General features: G+C 40.0%; 1 protein-coding gene across 2 annotated transcripts in view; it reads left to right on the forward strand.

The window, feature by feature from the left end:
* The window catches only part of LOC309352170 (uncharacterized protein), a gene marked incomplete at its 5' end in the record, with an annotated part of 89,504 nt that overhangs the window by 46,190 nt on the left and 25,703 nt on the right, over positions 1-17,611 (forward strand). For both annotated transcript variants that reach the window (XM_081880569.1, XM_081880568.1), the window contains 4 exons: positions 2,031-2,161; positions 7,838-9,735; positions 12,067-12,158; positions 14,283-14,408. The remainder of the gene's footprint in view (positions 1-2,030; positions 2,162-7,837; positions 9,736-12,066; positions 12,159-14,282; positions 14,409-17,611) is intronic.

A 17,611-nucleotide genomic window follows, 5' to 3' on the forward strand; every position in this document is an offset into this window, starting at 1 on the left:
TTAATAGATACATAAATAAATTGGAAGCATTAAATTTATGAATGATATGTTTCGTGCAATATTGTTTGGATCCCATCCCACAAGTTTTAAGACCAGTTTTAGAAAGTATTGATAGGAATGCATTAATCATTAATATGAATGGAACAAAAACTTACGGATCTGATGGAATTCATACCAAGAATGTACAAAAGCAGATTCTTAATTCCATTATGCTTGCCCATTCAGAGATTTTTAAGGCTGTTAAAAGAAAAATCCCACACTTCTAGGGCTGTCATTTATCAGACATGTGAACTTTGCCAAGTGTGGCAAATCTCAGATACCAGAATACCTTTCAGAGATGTAAATCATAGTTTCTGATCTGTTTCTAAACAATTATACTCCTAGTAAACAGCTCAGCCTTGAATATAATCATAAGACAATCATTTGGTTAATATTCAGTAAAAATGTATGCACCTCCATGACAAGATTCCTCAATCTAATGGGGTTTACTTCTTTATTTCTCCAGATGGGGAAAAAAGTATCAGAGTGGTGTGAAGATATGATTTATGCTGATTCCCCCCCCCCCCATAGTTCTAGGTGGTATTGCATTTGAAAATGTTCAGCAGCTTATCATGCCCAGTACTGAGCTGGTGTAGCATTGTAGCTAACAGTACAATCCTATACATTTCTGTACAGGGACGCGGGTGGCGCTGTGGTCTAAATCACTGAGCCTCTTGGGCTTGCTGATCAGAAGGTCAGCAGTTTGAATCCTCCTGACGGGTCAGCTCCCATTGCTCTGTCCCAGCTTCTGCCAACCTTGCAGTTCAAAATCACACCAGTGCAAGTAGATAAATAGGTACCACTGTGCAGGTAAGGGAAATGGTGCTTCCATGCACTCTGGTTTCCATCACGGTGTTCTGTTGCATCAGAAGCGATTTAGTCATGATAGCCACATGACCTGAAAAGCTGTCTGTAGACAAATTCTTGCTCCCTTGGCCTGAAGTGAAATTAGTGCCACACCCCATAGTTGCCTTTGACTGGACTGAACTGTCCAGGGGTCCTTTACCTTTACACATTTTTGTATACATACCTATAATCTGAGCTATGTATTATGAAGGGCAGTATAATTGCCCTAAATCAGGGGCAGCAATCTGTAGCTCTAGGCTATGTGTAGCATCTGGATGGATGTCAAAAGACTTCTGCAAGCTGTCATTTCAGACCTTTAGTTTGCAGGGAGAAAGGAAGCCCCTCTCGTCTCTGCCATGTGGCTCCCAACAGATTATCTCTGAGCAAATTTGGCCCTCAACTGATAAAATCTTGTTCACTCTGTCCCAAATGAATAAGCCTAGAACTGGCTATCAAGTGAAGGTGCACAGCTTGTATGAATGAAGTAGGAATTCGATGCTCTGCGTTGTGGACCAGTGAAAGCGTAAATGTTGATTGGCGCTCAGGGTGAGAAACTTGAATCTCTCATGGTCTGAATCTCCCAAGAGAGGCAAGTCTAGTGCTTTGAGAACCTTTGTGTTCTATTATTCAATATATCTATATTAAAAAATAAATAAAGATGAGGGGTCGCTTAAGGAAGTTTGATCATTGTTTAACATACAAGATGATCTGTATTCATTTTCATCATTTCATGGCTCCCACTTGGCAGCTTCCTCATGACACTCGTCTTTTACTGATGCTTTGAAGTGTCTCTTGCTTTACTTTGAGTTCCTTGAACTCACCTGCAGTAAGCAGTTCATTTTCAAGTTAACTTTCCTATCCTCCTGATGTCAGGTTTTTCTTTTCTTTTTCAACATTACTTTTTTTCTGAATAAATCTCACAGAGTTCAGTATCCTATATATAGCGAGTCTCCTATTTTAAGGAAGGGAGGACTGATAAGTATTTCAAATTGACCAACTTCATTTCACAGGTAACGATTGATCTTGGAAAGCAGGCATTGTGTGAAGTCATTTGCATGTGCTTCCCCTGTAGAATTGCCTTTGTCATGTGGAATAGCGGGATGTATACATTCTGATGTGAATAATATCTCTCTGTCTTTTTGTAGCGTTTTCAGCGTACCTCGTACAGTATTGCTGGACATGATGTTTTAAGTTCAAGACTGTAGATCCACAGAGCAATGGGCAATGTTTGCCGCAATCGTGAAGAAGAGTCTTGCAGGACCTTAAAGATCAGCAGGTATTGACTCATACTTTTTTTTTTACCACTTTGCTTTTAAACACTATGGTTCACAATTATTATTGTCATTCAGGCACATAAGGATTCAAGCCTATCTTAGAGGCAGTGATGGCCACAGACCTGGATGGCTTTTAAAGGCAAAGTCACGCAGGAGAAGGCAATAAGTGGCTATGGACCCTGATGGTTATGTTCTACCTCCACCATCAGAGGCAGAGAACACTTCTCAATGCTGGTTGACGGAAACCAAAGAAGAGGAGAGTGCTGTGGATCTCCAGTTTTCCTTGAGATCAATTTGTGGCATAGGAGGTGGTTGTGGCTTAGGGGGCTATATGTATGGCGTTGATTGGGTAGTTTGAGGTGGGCCAACTGAATCCAGCTAACCACGTTCCATTCCTTTAAGCAGATAATAGGCATTGTCAAGGCTGACAGTGCTGACTAGCTGATAAGGCAGAGTCATGAATGCTGAAGGATGTAGGAGGAATCGGTTTTGCATACTTTTATTTATTTATTTGTTTAATTCATGAACTGCTTCTCGAGAAACATCCCCAAATAGTTAACAACAACAATGCACATAAGCACTGGAACAGTAATCACCACTTAATTGCCACTTAAAAGGCTTGTTGGAAGAGAAAGGTGTGGAAAAGACAATAAAGATGGCATGTATCTGATATATAATGGGAGGGAGCTCCAAACAGCAGATGCCACCATGCTAACTTCAGGATGAGATGATATCTGCAGGAGGCCCTTTCCTGTAGAGCCCAGTGATCTGCTGGGTATATAAAAAGTGAAGCGGTCTTTCAGGTATCCTAGTTGCAAGCTTTGTACACAAGCACCTTAGAATTATATATGGAATCCAGTGGTTCTGACCCAGTTAGCTTTGTACTACTTCCTGTATTGAGTCCCCACTTATCTCTGAGCCACTTATGTATTATCAGGTTTTTTAAAAAACAAACCTAATTCCATGCAAATTTATATGCAAAAATTACATATATTATGCAGGCAGAGGGCCTTCTCGGTAGTGGCACCCACCCTGTGGAATGCCCTCCCATCAGATGTCAAGGAAATAAACAACTATCTGACTTTTAGAAGAGAAGTTTTTTAAGTTTGATGTTTTATCGCTTTTTTATTCTGTTGGGAGCTGCCCAGAGTGGCTGGGGAAACCCAGCCACATGGGCAGGGAATAAATAATAAATTTTATTATTATTATTATTATTATTATTATTATTATTATTATTATTATTATATAATGAGCCAAGTCCTATGCAGTATTATATTTATGTAGTATAATTGTATAAGTATATGCATTTCTATACAATTATATTTGTTGGTTACCTTGGAAACCTGGAGTGTATAGGTGTATAATAATGCATACAATAATGCATATAATATGCAAATATTGTTTGTATTACAAACAGAACTGGGGTAAGGGGGACAAACACTCTCTTTTCACTGAGATTACAGAGCAAGACAGGAATTAGAAAAAATCTATGTGAATAAGCTTGACATCAAGATCTTCAGAAAAACCCATCCCTATGCCTATGCACATTGTTCACTACTGTGTACACAACTTTGTATTGTGGACAGAGTGAGAAAATTGTGCCTGTGAAATAGCTATTAAACAGGCACAATCTGAAGGCGTGGAATTCTGCATTCAAGTTATTCATTGATTTTCACCTTATACAACCCTAGTGAAGTCAGAGATGTGTCAAGAATGTAGGTCAGTACTGGAAATAGCTCACTAGAATATATCAATGAATTTTAAAAGAGATTGTGGGAGTTCAGTGTTGACCTGAAACTGAACTGAGGGGTCCAATCTGATCAAACTACCAGCTGCATCAGCTTATTGTTCCCAATTGTGAATTTATTTCTATTTCCTGCCCCCAAACCACAACCTACATGACAGAAACATGATGAAATTTCCTCTTGGCAACCACACCTTTTGACTACCGGATAAAATGAACTAAAACACAATACTCATTTCAATTACAGTAATTTGTTTTAGTCTTGAGAGCAGGATTAATAAGGCAAAGAATGCTTATAAAGGTGTGGGTAAAATCATTCACCACAGAAAAATAAGAAAGTGGAATTACTGCCATGTGTGAAACTGGGGTAAACAGAAACCCCTTTCTCTTTACAAGATGAGGCTGGATTCATGTCTCCTGACACTTGTGGTTTTCATGTAGGACCTCCAGGCTGCAGTCCTCTATCAACTTACCTAGAAGTAAGCCCACTGAATATAATGGAACTTACTTTTGCTGGAGTAAACATGCATGGGAATGTACTGTTAAAGCATTACCTCATGACTCTTAGGTAAAAGAATGGCTTCCTCAGGCCACAGTGGCCAACCAGATCCTGAAGTTGCATATAGTCATCATTATTAGTAGCCAGTGATGATTGAAGACACAGGCTGCACATAGAATGTAGAATGTAGAAATGTGGAGGACTAATCCTAAGACTGGAAATATCAAAAACGCTAGAGAAATTCAAATGAACATATTCCCCCCTCCCTAGCCACAACACACACACACAGCATGCACCACACAACATTCTCACATGTCTACATGCATGCACACCCCCATTAGGGCTACATTCTCCTCCAAGCTGATCTTCCAGGAGGTTGCAACTAGAGAGGGCTGGGCTAACTCTTCCCCTCCCTTTCCATTGCTCTCTCCAAGATGATTACCAAGCCCTCCACAGCAATTAAGTTTGAAAAAAGTCTTCCAATGGAACCAGGAGTTGGTGCCCCCCCCCAAGCTTAAGTGTGGTATGTGTGATGTTTTCGGTTTCAGGGCATGTCACAGTGTATGAGAAGGGGTTGGGCCACTGAAAGACATTTTGTTGTTTGAACTTCCGGCGGGAGACAAGCCTAGCTGAGTCATCTTTTACTAGTGGGCTCGCTAGTAGGATGATTAAAACAAGACATTTTGCTGTCCGAAGTGAAGGACAGGATGGACTCCTAGGGGCCAAGTCCTTCCGCCCCTCCGCAATAAAATATTTGAGGAATCTGACCCACCCCCCAAACTGATGGGCACTGTCATTCAAATGGTGTGTGTGCACAGCCTCTTGTGGGGCAGGGTTTACCTGCCCCCCCCTATTTTATTCAAGTTGGCACCTTTGATGTCTGCCCTTTTTAGATACAGAAGCTGGTCTGGCAATTGAATCGTAGTTCAATGTCCTTTGCTGCCTTTGAGTATAGCAGGCTATGCTAGCTAAGGGGCACAGAATATGCTACATAGCAGTGTACACACAGCTCTGTCCCAGAGACCTGTCTATGGCTTTCTGCCCTCCTGCACTGGCTGCCTTTGTCAGCCACCTCACTCTGCCCTTGAGTGGGGCGCCAGCTCCATGCAGGGTATATCTTTGCCACCCAGCTACTAGTACAAGCAGTGACATGTGGCTCTTTGACTTAATTAGGGGACTGTTTTGTAGCTTGTGACCTAGATACGTCCTTCCAGGCTGTTTCTGAAGAAGGCAAAGGCTGTTTATAAACAGGGCAGCCAAGTATTCCTTCAGAGGTTCACTAAGCATGAGGTAACAGGAGGATGAAGTGTCAGAAGTCAAAGGTGCGGAACCATCTTGGGCTTGCTCTTCTGAAGAGCCTGTAACTGCTGTTCAGGCTGAGGACTTGGAAACAGTCCACTGAGAGGTTTCCTGCCAGGGGATTTGTTAGCTGCAAGAGCTTGACTGAGACAGGATTGCATTACAAAAATGGTCTTTATTCCTCTGCTGCCTTGCAAACTCCTCTATATCAAATATATAACTTCTTGGCAAAACTTACAAATTGCTATTTCAAAGAAATAATGCATACATTATGTATTGCCTCTTAGGGATGGAGGCTAAACGTGAGCATTTATTAAGCCAATTATTTATTGCAGATGACACCAGCAAATAGCAAGCTAGATAAAATGATACTCAGATAACAGAAGGATTTTAGAAGACTGAAAACTACCTGGTAACAATTGCAAATACTTGAGCTAGATGCACATTATAAGAGCAAGGCCATTAACAAAATATATTACCTACTAAGCCGTTTGCTTTTGACCTATGGCCTGGTCGGTACACACAGCAGAATGGATTGTACCACTTTTGACTGCAGATGGAAGAATTACATTTTAAAATATTTGTGGGAAGAAGAAAAGTCCCTGAAGTCTGACTGCAAAGAGCTTGTTATATGAGTAAACATGTCACCTGTAGTCTGAAGTGGTACAGTCCAGTGACACCTGCTGAAATTCCTTTTTCTATGCAATGAGAAAAGGCAGAAATGTTTGGTCCTCCTTTATATCTGGTTACTTACTGTTCTGGGAAGTAGGGTGCATGGGGAAAAGGGTATTTGATCTACAGATATGCTGGAGAAAGCTAGTAGATGGAAAGGGACATTACCCACCTCTGCTCCCCCTTCTCCTAAGGATTGGGGAAAACTTCTGAATGAGGGGGGCTGTAGCATGGGGGTGGGAGGGAAAGGAAGAAAGCCTGAAAATCATGCAGAAACATTTTCTGGGAATGGGAGCTCCATCTGGCTGCCTTTTGTTTTTAGGTCCTTGCAGATTTTATTCATGCTCTTGTACTCTGGAATCTGATGAAGGACAGCTAAGAAATATTTCAAACAAACAAAACACCCAAGTTTGACTCCTGCCAGTGGCTGTTTCTTTACATTTCTTTCTCTGGCAAGGGACACTGAACATAAAGGAAATGTAATCTTTGTGTGTGGTACAAAATTCATTCTTCCACTTAATTCATTTTTGTGTTCCCTCATGTGTTGGGGCCTGATGGTCGGAGCTCCACAGCTTTTTTGTGTTTGATCAAAGGAGAATGAAGTAGCACCACACTTGCCTCACACCACAGCAAGAAAAGGAGGTTTGTTCACCCACCTTCTGGCACTTAGCATCATTCCAGAGTTGGGTACAAAGCCCTAAGGCCTTAGTTTAGGGTTGTAAATTGTGGTGGCCTTTCAGTGTGCCCAGCTCAATGTCAGAGCTCCTTGGCTTCCTTCTTCCTCTGGTGCCGCTGCATTCTTCTTTCTATGGGCACCTGGTTTATTTGGCCACCCCTGCATCCAGAAGGTTGCACCTCTTGGCAGACTGATGCCATGAGAACCAGTCTTTCCTTAGCCCTCTGCTGGATTTTGCTCGCTCTTCTTCTCTCAATTATCTGACATCATCCGTCTCTCCTCTTTCCTTCTTCCCTCCCCCTGTATTGAGCCTAACTCTTTTTCTTATTTCTCAGAGTCAAGGGCTCCACCCTTCTATCGGCCCCCTACCTCCTTTGACCTTTTGTCCTCTCCATCTGTTTCCTGGGGCCATGCCAACCAGGCTCCTTCATCCCTTTCTCTTCTGGGGTAACTTCTCTTGGATTTCTGTGTGCCCTGTATTAAACAATCACGTGAAAAGTATCTAAGTATGTTGTGAATGGAGAAGACAGTTGGAACATGGGAGACAGGTTGAGATTTTCCAGCACTTGTGAACCTTGACAGGTCCATCATACCTCTCAAAGTAGTTGTGAGGATAAATACATGAGGCTGAAATATTCTTGAGAAAAAGACATTCATAAAAATGTTACACTGTGATGTAGAGGCAGATCATTTGAAAGGTAAGAAGAAGCTTAGCTCGGCTATGTGCACTATCAATGCTGAAAGCCTTTTTCTGTTCTTTACTGATGGAGCTTCATTTTTATTTTCAGACTGTGCTTTGCCAATTTCCTGCTCACACTGACTATCTGCAGGGAACCCAAGCAAATGGCTAGCAGGAAGGTCACTTGCATCCTTTTCTTTGTTTTCGTGGAACCATTGCCTAATGTAAATACAGGTAAAACTATGAATTTATTCTCTCACTGTGATTCATTGAACAATGGCAAGCTCTTCTGATGCTGTTGTGTAAGTCACACTTTTTACAACTTACTCAGGGGAAAAAATATTATTTGTATTATTCTTCCTCCCACCAACTACAACTGAATAAACAGAACTGTCCTTTTAAGTAATAGCTGTCTTCTATCAAGCAACCCCCAGTGTTTCTACATATGGTTCTGCTAAACTGGGTATACAAAAACCTGTTGCATGCATGGACATCCATTCATCTTATTTGTTTCCCCATGAGGCAAGCATGAGACAATGTAGAAATAAGCATGGCTTTTCTTGTCATTGGTCTCTATTTTGCAAATGGTACTTTAAAAAAGAGCAATTACAAATACATGTTTATTTGGAAGTACCACTGAGGTCAATGGGGCTTTCTCCCAGGTAAGTGTGCATAGGTGTGTCTTTAACATAGTGGTGCACCAAGTATTATTTTGCCAAATTGAATTTTGTTGAATAGGGTATTAATGTTATACTCATGTTAGTTTGCACTGCCTGCAGCCAGGAGAATGAAACTGATTGATAATGTTCAAATTTTCCTTAAAAAACCCAATCAGTTTCTGTAAAGGCTGACCCAAGTGAAAATATTGCAAGTAAAAGCTTAATGGGTATTAAATAAACCATTTAGCATTGTTAATAGGTGTAAACTAACATGACAATAATTTATTTGCTAATTTATAGTCATAATACCCAACAATGCTCAACTAGGCTCCTTTTGTCTATAACTGGAGTGGCTAAATTCCCTATTTGCTTTGAACAAGGTAATACCTAGAGTCTTATGATAATATTTTATTTTCCATATTTTCCCCAAGTTCAAGTTTGGAAAGATACACATTATTTCAGCCCCCACTATTTTATGTTAGTTTTATTTTAAAAGAAGTAAAATGGGAACAATTGGAGGCCCACCTACCAGTTCACCATGCAAAAAGTATGACCAAGGCTAGATTTGTTGTGATAAAATATGTCAGGTTTCAAGTGAAAACTCTAGGTGAGCTATTTATTAGGACACAATAGCTTCTTAATCTGTAAAAAAAACACATATAACTAATAGACCTCAAATCATTTCCTTGGATTTAGTACCTCCAAATCTGTAGAAACCTCTAAGGACATATCATAATAATGGGAGTCATATTTTTTGCTTTAATAACTAAAAAGTGTGCTTTGAAGTAATGTGGTCTCACTGTAATCTACCATCAAGCACCTAAACTAACAGAAAAGGTAGAACCATCACAATGGAGATTGTGGAGACGGAAGTGTGTAATCAGATAAATGAAAATAAAGTTTGGAAAAGGATTGCAGAGGAGTAACAAGAGATATTACTGGTGTGTTTCTTAGTTCATTGTTGTTTTTCTTTCAGTAAAAGTTCTATCAGCTGGGGAGACTTGTTCCCTTCTTTGAAGCTAGCTCTTGTTTCTCTGAAGTCAGATTCCTTATTCCCAGGGCTCCACTCTGCAATGCCAGCACAAACATACATCAGCAGCTGCACAGCACTTTCCAGAGTTAGCAAGAAGCTATCAAGCAATTACTTATTCCACTTTAGATCCATGACCGTGATTTTACACCACAGGTCTGAGAAAATCAAAGACAATGAGTAAAGTCAACAGTCGCAGAAAGCAAGGTCATGTGGACAAAGAAATGGACTACACCTGACTGTATTTAATTTGAACGATAATATTTGATAAGATGCCACACTATATCCCCAGTGATAATGTTGTGTTGAATAGTTTGGGTAAGGCATTCTCTTAATTTTTCAACCTTGGCTACTATTGTGGTCTCCAGTTTGGGGGGGGAAGCATCTATAGTGGTGTGGCGGCCTTTGTATGTGCCTACCACATAGATGAGTGATGTAATATGAAAGTAACATGTGCTTACATTGGTATGTACATGCATGCACCCAAGTTTTGTAATCCGTCCATCTAAAAAGTGAACTGCTGGGCTTTGGGAAGGGGAAATGCATGCATAGGAATGTGCATACAGTACTGCAATAAATATGTTATATTGTGCATGTAGTGATGATGTCAAGCAAGTGCACAGATCTTAGCCACCTTCAAAGAGGAGCCAGAGAGGAAATATGATAGCCATCTTCAAATATCTAAAGGGCTGTCATATGGAGGATGGAACAAACTTGTTTTCACCTGTTCCAGAGGCTAGGACCCAAACCAATGAATTCTAGTTACAAGAAGGGAGATTCCGACTAAACATCAGGAAGAACTTTCTAACAATAACAGTTGTTTGGCAGTGGAACAGACTCCCATGGGAGGTGGTGAACTCTCCTTCCTTGGAGGTTTTTAAGCAAAGGATGGATGACCATCTGTCATGGATGCTTTAGCTGAGATTCCTGCATTGCAGGGGGTTGGACTAGATGGCCCTTGGGGTTACTTCAACTCTGCAAGTCTGTGATTCTATGAACATTACAGTGGTACCACAGGTTACATACGCTTCAGGTTACAGATTCCGCTAACCCAGAAATAGTACCACGGGTTAAGAACTTTGCTTCAGGATGAGAACAGAAATCGTGCAGCGGTGGTGCAGCGGCAGCAGGAGGCCCCATTAGCTAAAGTGGTGCTTCAGGTTAAGAACAGTTTCAGGTTAAGAACAAACCTCCGGAACGAATTAAGTACTTAACCCAAGGTACCACTGTATTATTACATCAGAAATTGTGTGAGCTACCCTTAGGTTTCGACAGCAGCACACTCCTCTTATATCAAATGCACATATTACGGATTTCTGCTCATGTTGGAAAAACATTGTAGAGTACTAGGGCATTTTCACACATGTCATAAAGAGCACTTTTGAGTCCCTTTCACGTTGCTTATTTGTACCATGTGTGAATGTTGTTAATGTGTGAAAGAAAGCAGAAAATAGCCATTTTAAAATCAAATGTACATTCTGGTCACTGTAAGCTTTACATTTGCAATACAGATCAATTGAAACAAAAATCAATTTAAGCCTTATGTGTGAAAACATCCTTAAATAGCAATATGGCATTGTAAATACAAGCAGAATATTCGACAGCGACACATGAACTCAAGAGAAGAGAAAAGGAGCTTTATTAGCTATTCAGTTCTTAATTGTATATGACCCTTGTGACACGGAGAAGTGTGTCAGCTGTCATTTTCTGGCTGTGCCACTATGTGGATTTTAGGAGGGAAATGTGACCCCAAGAGTGTCCATAACAGGTTTGAAAGATGTTAATGATGGTTACTGTATGTGGACCGTTAAGCTGGTAATGGTAATATACCAAAAATGGCACAAGGTGGTGTCCAGCATTCTCTGCTCACTAGCACAAAGGCTCTTACAGTACTGGGTAGGTGAGTTTTAATGTTGCTGAACAGAGGACCAGGTAACAATTGTGCTAGCCGATTTTTGGGGGCAACAGATTGCCCAATTTTGTTTCACAATAAGGTGCAACCTTAAGTTCAGTTCATAAGAGATTTGGAACAAAACTTGGTCTGGTTCTTTGACATTCTGCTTCCAGCAACTAGTATCTTCCAGCTTCATTCCCCAGTCACCCTCTTAAGATGACACTTCTAGTTTTTTCAGTTTCTCAACATCTGGTGATTTTAAAAAAATATATATAATAATAAGTCTTGATGAAAACCCATCAGCATTTTGGTGCACATTTCTCCTAATTTACAGGTGGGACTTTTCCCCAATTTTGCCTAATAGACACATTTTTGCAAGCATTTTTTTAAACCAATATATTGAATTTTCATCTGTTATTCTTACTAAACTATATATTTTTGTGTGTGTGCACATCTTCCCCTAATATTTGCATATTTTTTTTACACATCCTTTAGGTAGGAGAAATGAATTGCAAAATTTGAATTCAGTTCATGTATGTGCGGAAGGCCAAATTAGGCAGGTTTGCCTTAAAATATGAATCGAACAAAATTTCTCTACATCCCTAATATGAATGCAATACGGATTACTTCCCCGAGCTATTTTGATGTCTGAAATCAGACCCAAATTGTTCTCCCTCACTGTTGAGGACCACCACTTTTCAAAGGACTTGACCCATTCAGACACCATTCTCTGCTTTCCTCTATTCTTTCCTCAGCTCCACCCTGCCTGGACAGGATCACCTGAAGTGTATTGCCTCCTCTGCTTCATGGCAAAGCCAGCTCCAGCAAAAAATGAATCTTCAAAAGAGTAAGAACATCTTTTGCATAATGCACCCCTGTCCACTGGTCTATGAATTCCTTTTGGACGGAGATTTGATTGCCACCCCAAACAATGACATTTAGATGGCAACCTAAAAATGTTTTTATTTCTCTAGGCTTTTGGTGGTTTGCCACATCTTGCAAAAGAAATGGCCTACGGTCAACTGTATCGTTGTTGATTCATTGATGACTCCTAATTACTGTCTTAAATACATTTATTTCGTTTTAAACATTGTTCTTAGACTCCCTGAGCTCCAGTGGGAAGAGCAGGGTGATAAGTACAGTAAATAAATAAGTATATAATGAACAAACTTTTAAAATTCCACAGTAACTGGAGATCCTTGTAGAGCCTGAAGACACATGTGGCAAAGACCATGGAAAGAGCAAAGGTTTCCCCCCTTTGGAGGAACGTTTTATCCCCAGCTTCCTTCCAAACCTGCACACTTGCTAAGTAAAAGGTTGTCAGCTAGCTGAAAATAAAGAACACCTTCCCCTTTATTGTGGGCAGGCAATGTTTTAATTGCATTTGCATTGATGAAAGTGCTGAGAGGATTCCCTGTCACACACAAACTTAAAGAGAATGATGCTTCATTCCCAGCAATTTGTGGCTTCAGTGTTCCTGTTATCCTCATAGCACACTCTTGTGTACTAAAGCATAGCCGGTCTTGAAACATTTGTGTCATTTTACACCATTAAACCTTCAAAACACACTCATTCGGAGTTGCATAGCGACACTCCTCATCAAAGAAAAGACTTTTTCAACCCAGTGAATTGTAACTATTCTACTGAATATATTTACGTGGAAAAAATAAAATAAAAGCCTATATGAATTTTTAAATGTCCACTTATTCAATTATTGCCATATATCAAGGGCAGGCTCCTACATTTCAGAAAGCACAATGTACAATGTATCCATCCCCCCCCCCCTTAGAGATTTATTCTCCGAAAATCAGCCTCATTTATTGCAAATTCTCTCACATGCCTGGCTGGAAAAGCATATCTGCAGTGTGATGCATCTATATGTCTTTCTATACAGTCATTAGGCTGAAAAACATTTTAGAAGGTATGTGAAAATCCTGCATAAATGGTATCTATTTTCTGCCTATCAGATGCTTCTCAGTAAAATTACACTGCAATTCAAAACTCAAATTTATATTAGACATCAAAACTCAACCTGTGAAGCCTTTGCTTCTACTTGTGAGCAATTACTTATACTATTATACCAGGCTTCCTCAACCTCGGCCCTCCAGATGCTTTGAGACTACAATTCCCATCATCCCTGACAACTGGTCCTGCTAGCTAGGGATCATGGGAGTTGTAGGCCAAAAACTTCTGGAGGGTCAAGGTTGAGGAAGCCTGCACTCTCCATCAAAGTGAGCTGATGGTTCACCATATTTTTTGCCTTTTGCTAAGAGCTGCCGTGTATGACCAGTGAATAACCAAGTTGCATGATGATGTCACACTGAAGCTCTTTCTTTCATTAACAGCTAGAACCTCCACATCACAAAAGGCCAAAAATGTAGAGCTGATATTCACACAACCTTGAGTGATGTCTCAGCTGATATCTTAGCCTATAGAAGCTTGTAGCTCCATTAAGTATTGTGTTTGAGGTTCCCTTTACCTTTGAGGTGATAAAGCTTTATCTGTGGTAATTGATCTGTGATGTATCCAGATTTGTATACACTAATTATGCGGGGCATTATACAACATCACTTGTTTATTGAGCTTTTATTCTGATTTGTTTGCCAGGAGGTTATACAACCGCCTTAAGCAGTTGTTACTATGCCACATTTTCTGGTGCCTATTGCCCATCACTTTCTTTACAGCAAAAAATCCATTGGTGAGCTGTGCAAGAGTTCCAAATCCATTTTCACTGTGCACTTACCATTTGCTGGTTTGCTGCTGAATCCCATCTGCAAAATAACAACAGTCTGGAAACAGCCTGGATCTTATTTTTTACACATAGTTTGGAAAACTTCAGAAGGTTCTAGAAAATTAAGAAACAGGAACTTGGAACTTTAATAAAAAATAAAGCTGGTAAGAACACATGTTAAAAGCAGTCAGTCTGATACAGCCACTGATACCTAAAAGGAGTTTTCCTTTCTTTTCCCAGGCAACGAAGAGAGCAACTTCAATGGTGTTTCATGTTCATCATAACAACCACAATAATTAAAAATTGATGCTGCAACACACATTGGAATGTGGAAAACAAACAGGGGCCAGAATCAGCTGACCTAAGGTATGAAATATTCAATTAAAAAAACCAAACAAAGGGGGTGGGGAGGGGAAGGGGAAGCACAGTGCCTGGTGTGTAAAGAAAGGCTGCCGGAGGCCAAGATCTTGGGATAGCAAAGCCAATAAGATATTAAAACCACCCCATATTACTTTGTTTTCTATCTGCTGAACAAATAAATATTGAAAATACGTTTATCTGTTCTGTTTTAGCAGTGAAAACAGTTTCCAGAATGTATATATTAAGAGAGGATGTATAGTTATTTCACAGAACTCAAGGGCAGGCAAATGTGACTGGTGTGGGGGGAGTGAGGAGGAGAGATGGGGGACAGATACTTGAGCAGAAACAGGCTTTAGTAACAGGGGGTCTTGCCTGGGCCATGGCATACCATGTCCCACATGCTGATTACTTGAACAGACCCACTGCCAAGAAAAATTTTCCTTGGACTGGAGCGTTTTTTAGGATGTGCTTGCCTCGCCTTGCCAACACAGCAGTTTCTTCCTCACACAAACAGTTCTGCTTTTGCTAGTTGGGATATAAACAGAAAGGATGCCGGGTTAATTATTTGTATAAAGGCAAATATAGCTGGAATCTGGAAATTGTATAAGGACTGAGATGGCTCTTCTCTGGTGCATCTGTGCGAGCGATCATGGTTGCATCAGCGATGTCCAAAGCCTACAAGCCACAAAACATTCCCATCTGCCATCTGCCAACAATGAGATTAAAACCAGAACAAGCCAAGAACTGGAGAGCCAAGCCTTGCACACGTGTGTGCAAGCCGAAAAGGAAATCCCAACCTTTGCACCATTTTGAAATCACCAGAAAGTCAGAAAGCCTTTCTTCCAAATAGCTTTAAAGCACCAGACCCTTCACGAATAGCCTTGCACCATCAAACTGTATATAGAATTTCAAGATGTTTAGCTGAAATGACTTTAATTTAAAGAAAGGTGTACTGCCTAAGGTGACCATGATCTCAACCTGCATGCCTGTTTTGTTTGCTTATTTATTTTATACACCACAAATCAAGAAAAACCAATCAGAGTGGTGTATGTAATAAAACCAGTGTGTCATCATGAAATTGGATTTTTATGTATTTATTTATTTCTGCTTCTCACCTCCCTGCACAACAGGGTCCTAGTGTGGGTTGCAACGCTAACATATTACAATCTTAAAATAAAAAAAATATTAAAAAGAGTTATAGCCATAAAAGAAGTCTAAAAACAATTAAAAACAATTCCATATATAAAATAATACAAACATTTAAAAACAATTTCACTTACAAAGGCAGTTAAAAATAGTTCCAGTTTAAAACTCTTTCTGATTTAAAGCCATGAAAATCAGAGAAACGTAAGAACTGGGTCATAATAATAAATCATCACACTTCCTCTGTTTATATAGCAGCAGTAATGTATTGTCTAGTCAGAAAGAGGAAAGTGGCATGCATGTACTTCCTAGTCTAAGGGTGTGCTGGCTCTCCAGGGACCTGTCCTCCAGAGGTTTGGATGAGGGGCTTTGGGACTGGGAAGCAGCCTAAAAAACATGCCAATTGTACCTTTTTTTAAAAAAGTGCTTATTTGATTTGATTTTTACAGCTTTTTTAAAAATATGAATTTTCTGTAAGCCACCTTGAGCATTACATAATTGAAAGGCAGGACAGAATGTCTGTATTCTTGTCTGCACTCTCCCACTTTAATCTTGTAGAAGGGTTATGATAATCAGTAGCCATAGAAAGAGGAGCAAAATGGTGCAGATGAATTATTGCCAATGCACAAATCGTTCCTTTAAGGCAGCCTTTCCCAACCCTGGGACCCCAGGTAATGCTGGACTATGTCTCCCATCAGCCTCAGCCAGCGTGGGCCGATTTGTCAAGGATGATGGGAATTGAAGTCTAATGAACTGGGAAATAAAAACAAACATAAGTCATTGCTAAACAAATCTGAGGGGGCAATCCTCCGGATATAGGGCAGCATATAAATTCAATAAATCATAATAATAGTCCAATGAGTACTGGACAAACTCAGTAGCTACACAATGTGGAGCAATGGTTGGAAGATGAAAAATGGAATTGTGAGGTGGTGGTGGGAAAACAAGTATTGCTTGGAGGTAGGATCCCATATTTCAAAAAGTGAAAATTCAGGCAAGTTGTTGATCTTTTATTTTTGATTTTTTTGGGGCAGCGGCGGGGACGACGACTTGTTTTTCCCCTGCAAAATCTCCAAAGAAAATGAAGTTTTTAACCTATTTTTAAATGCAAATTGCCAAAAAACAACACTTCCAATATAGGCTGTCAAAGACCCCGGGTTTCCCCGGACATTTCAGATGCTTTTAGGAACGAGGATGCACTGCAATATTTTGCTGCAGTTCTCACTTGCCCTGTTCTCACCATAAAAATCCTGCTAATCTAGTGACTTAATAAAAACACATATTTACTGTAGTACAGTTAGGAAAAAAAATCCATGTCAGATGAAGTTTATTTCAAAAGGCAAAACAAATAAATAAATCAGTTGGTAATGCTGATATTAACAATGCACATGTTATTGAACTTTAATCATCCTGGTTTGGATCCTATAGCTGCTTTTTGAATATATCTCATTTTAATAAGCTGAAATATGTACAAATCTGTTGCGTTTGCAAAGGCCCCTCTTGCCTCTCCCCACAGTGTGAAACAATTAAACCAGAAGTGTTTAATTAACTACAATTTCCCATTTTATTTGAACCAAGGTTACCAGGTTCAAAGCAAGCCAGGCTTTTAAACCATGGTTTGAAGTAGATTTAAGATCTTGGTTTGTTAGGGTTGCCATATTTCAAAAAGTAAAAACCAGGACACCCCGAAATTGTTGAGCTTGTTAAAGGAAAAACCAAAAGTTGGTGAGACAAAGCGTTACCTTTCAGAACTTTCCCCAGGACACCAATTCCGCCTTTGACATTGCGGTAATATGGCAGCCCTAGGTTTGTTCTTATTAAGACGTGATTGTTTGAACCAGGCCTATATATGACGCTTTTAAATATGACGCTTCATAAATGTGCTTGCTATAATCTTCAAGTTGTTTGTTTACATGGTCCTGAGGCTGTAATCCAGATTTGTTAGCTTGAATCAACAACTTCATTTGGAGGTGGTTTATATAAGCAGGGGATACACGAATGATTTCGCCCCTGTTCCTACTTGCTTCTGTTCTGGAGTTTGCTTCCTGCGAATTGTGAGTAAGAAT

Source organism: Podarcis erhardii (genome assembly GCF_964252035.2).
Source record: "Podarcis erhardii genome assembly, chromosome: 11".
Taxonomy (NCBI): Eukaryota; Metazoa; Chordata; class Lepidosauria; order Squamata; family Lacertidae; genus Podarcis; species Podarcis erhardii.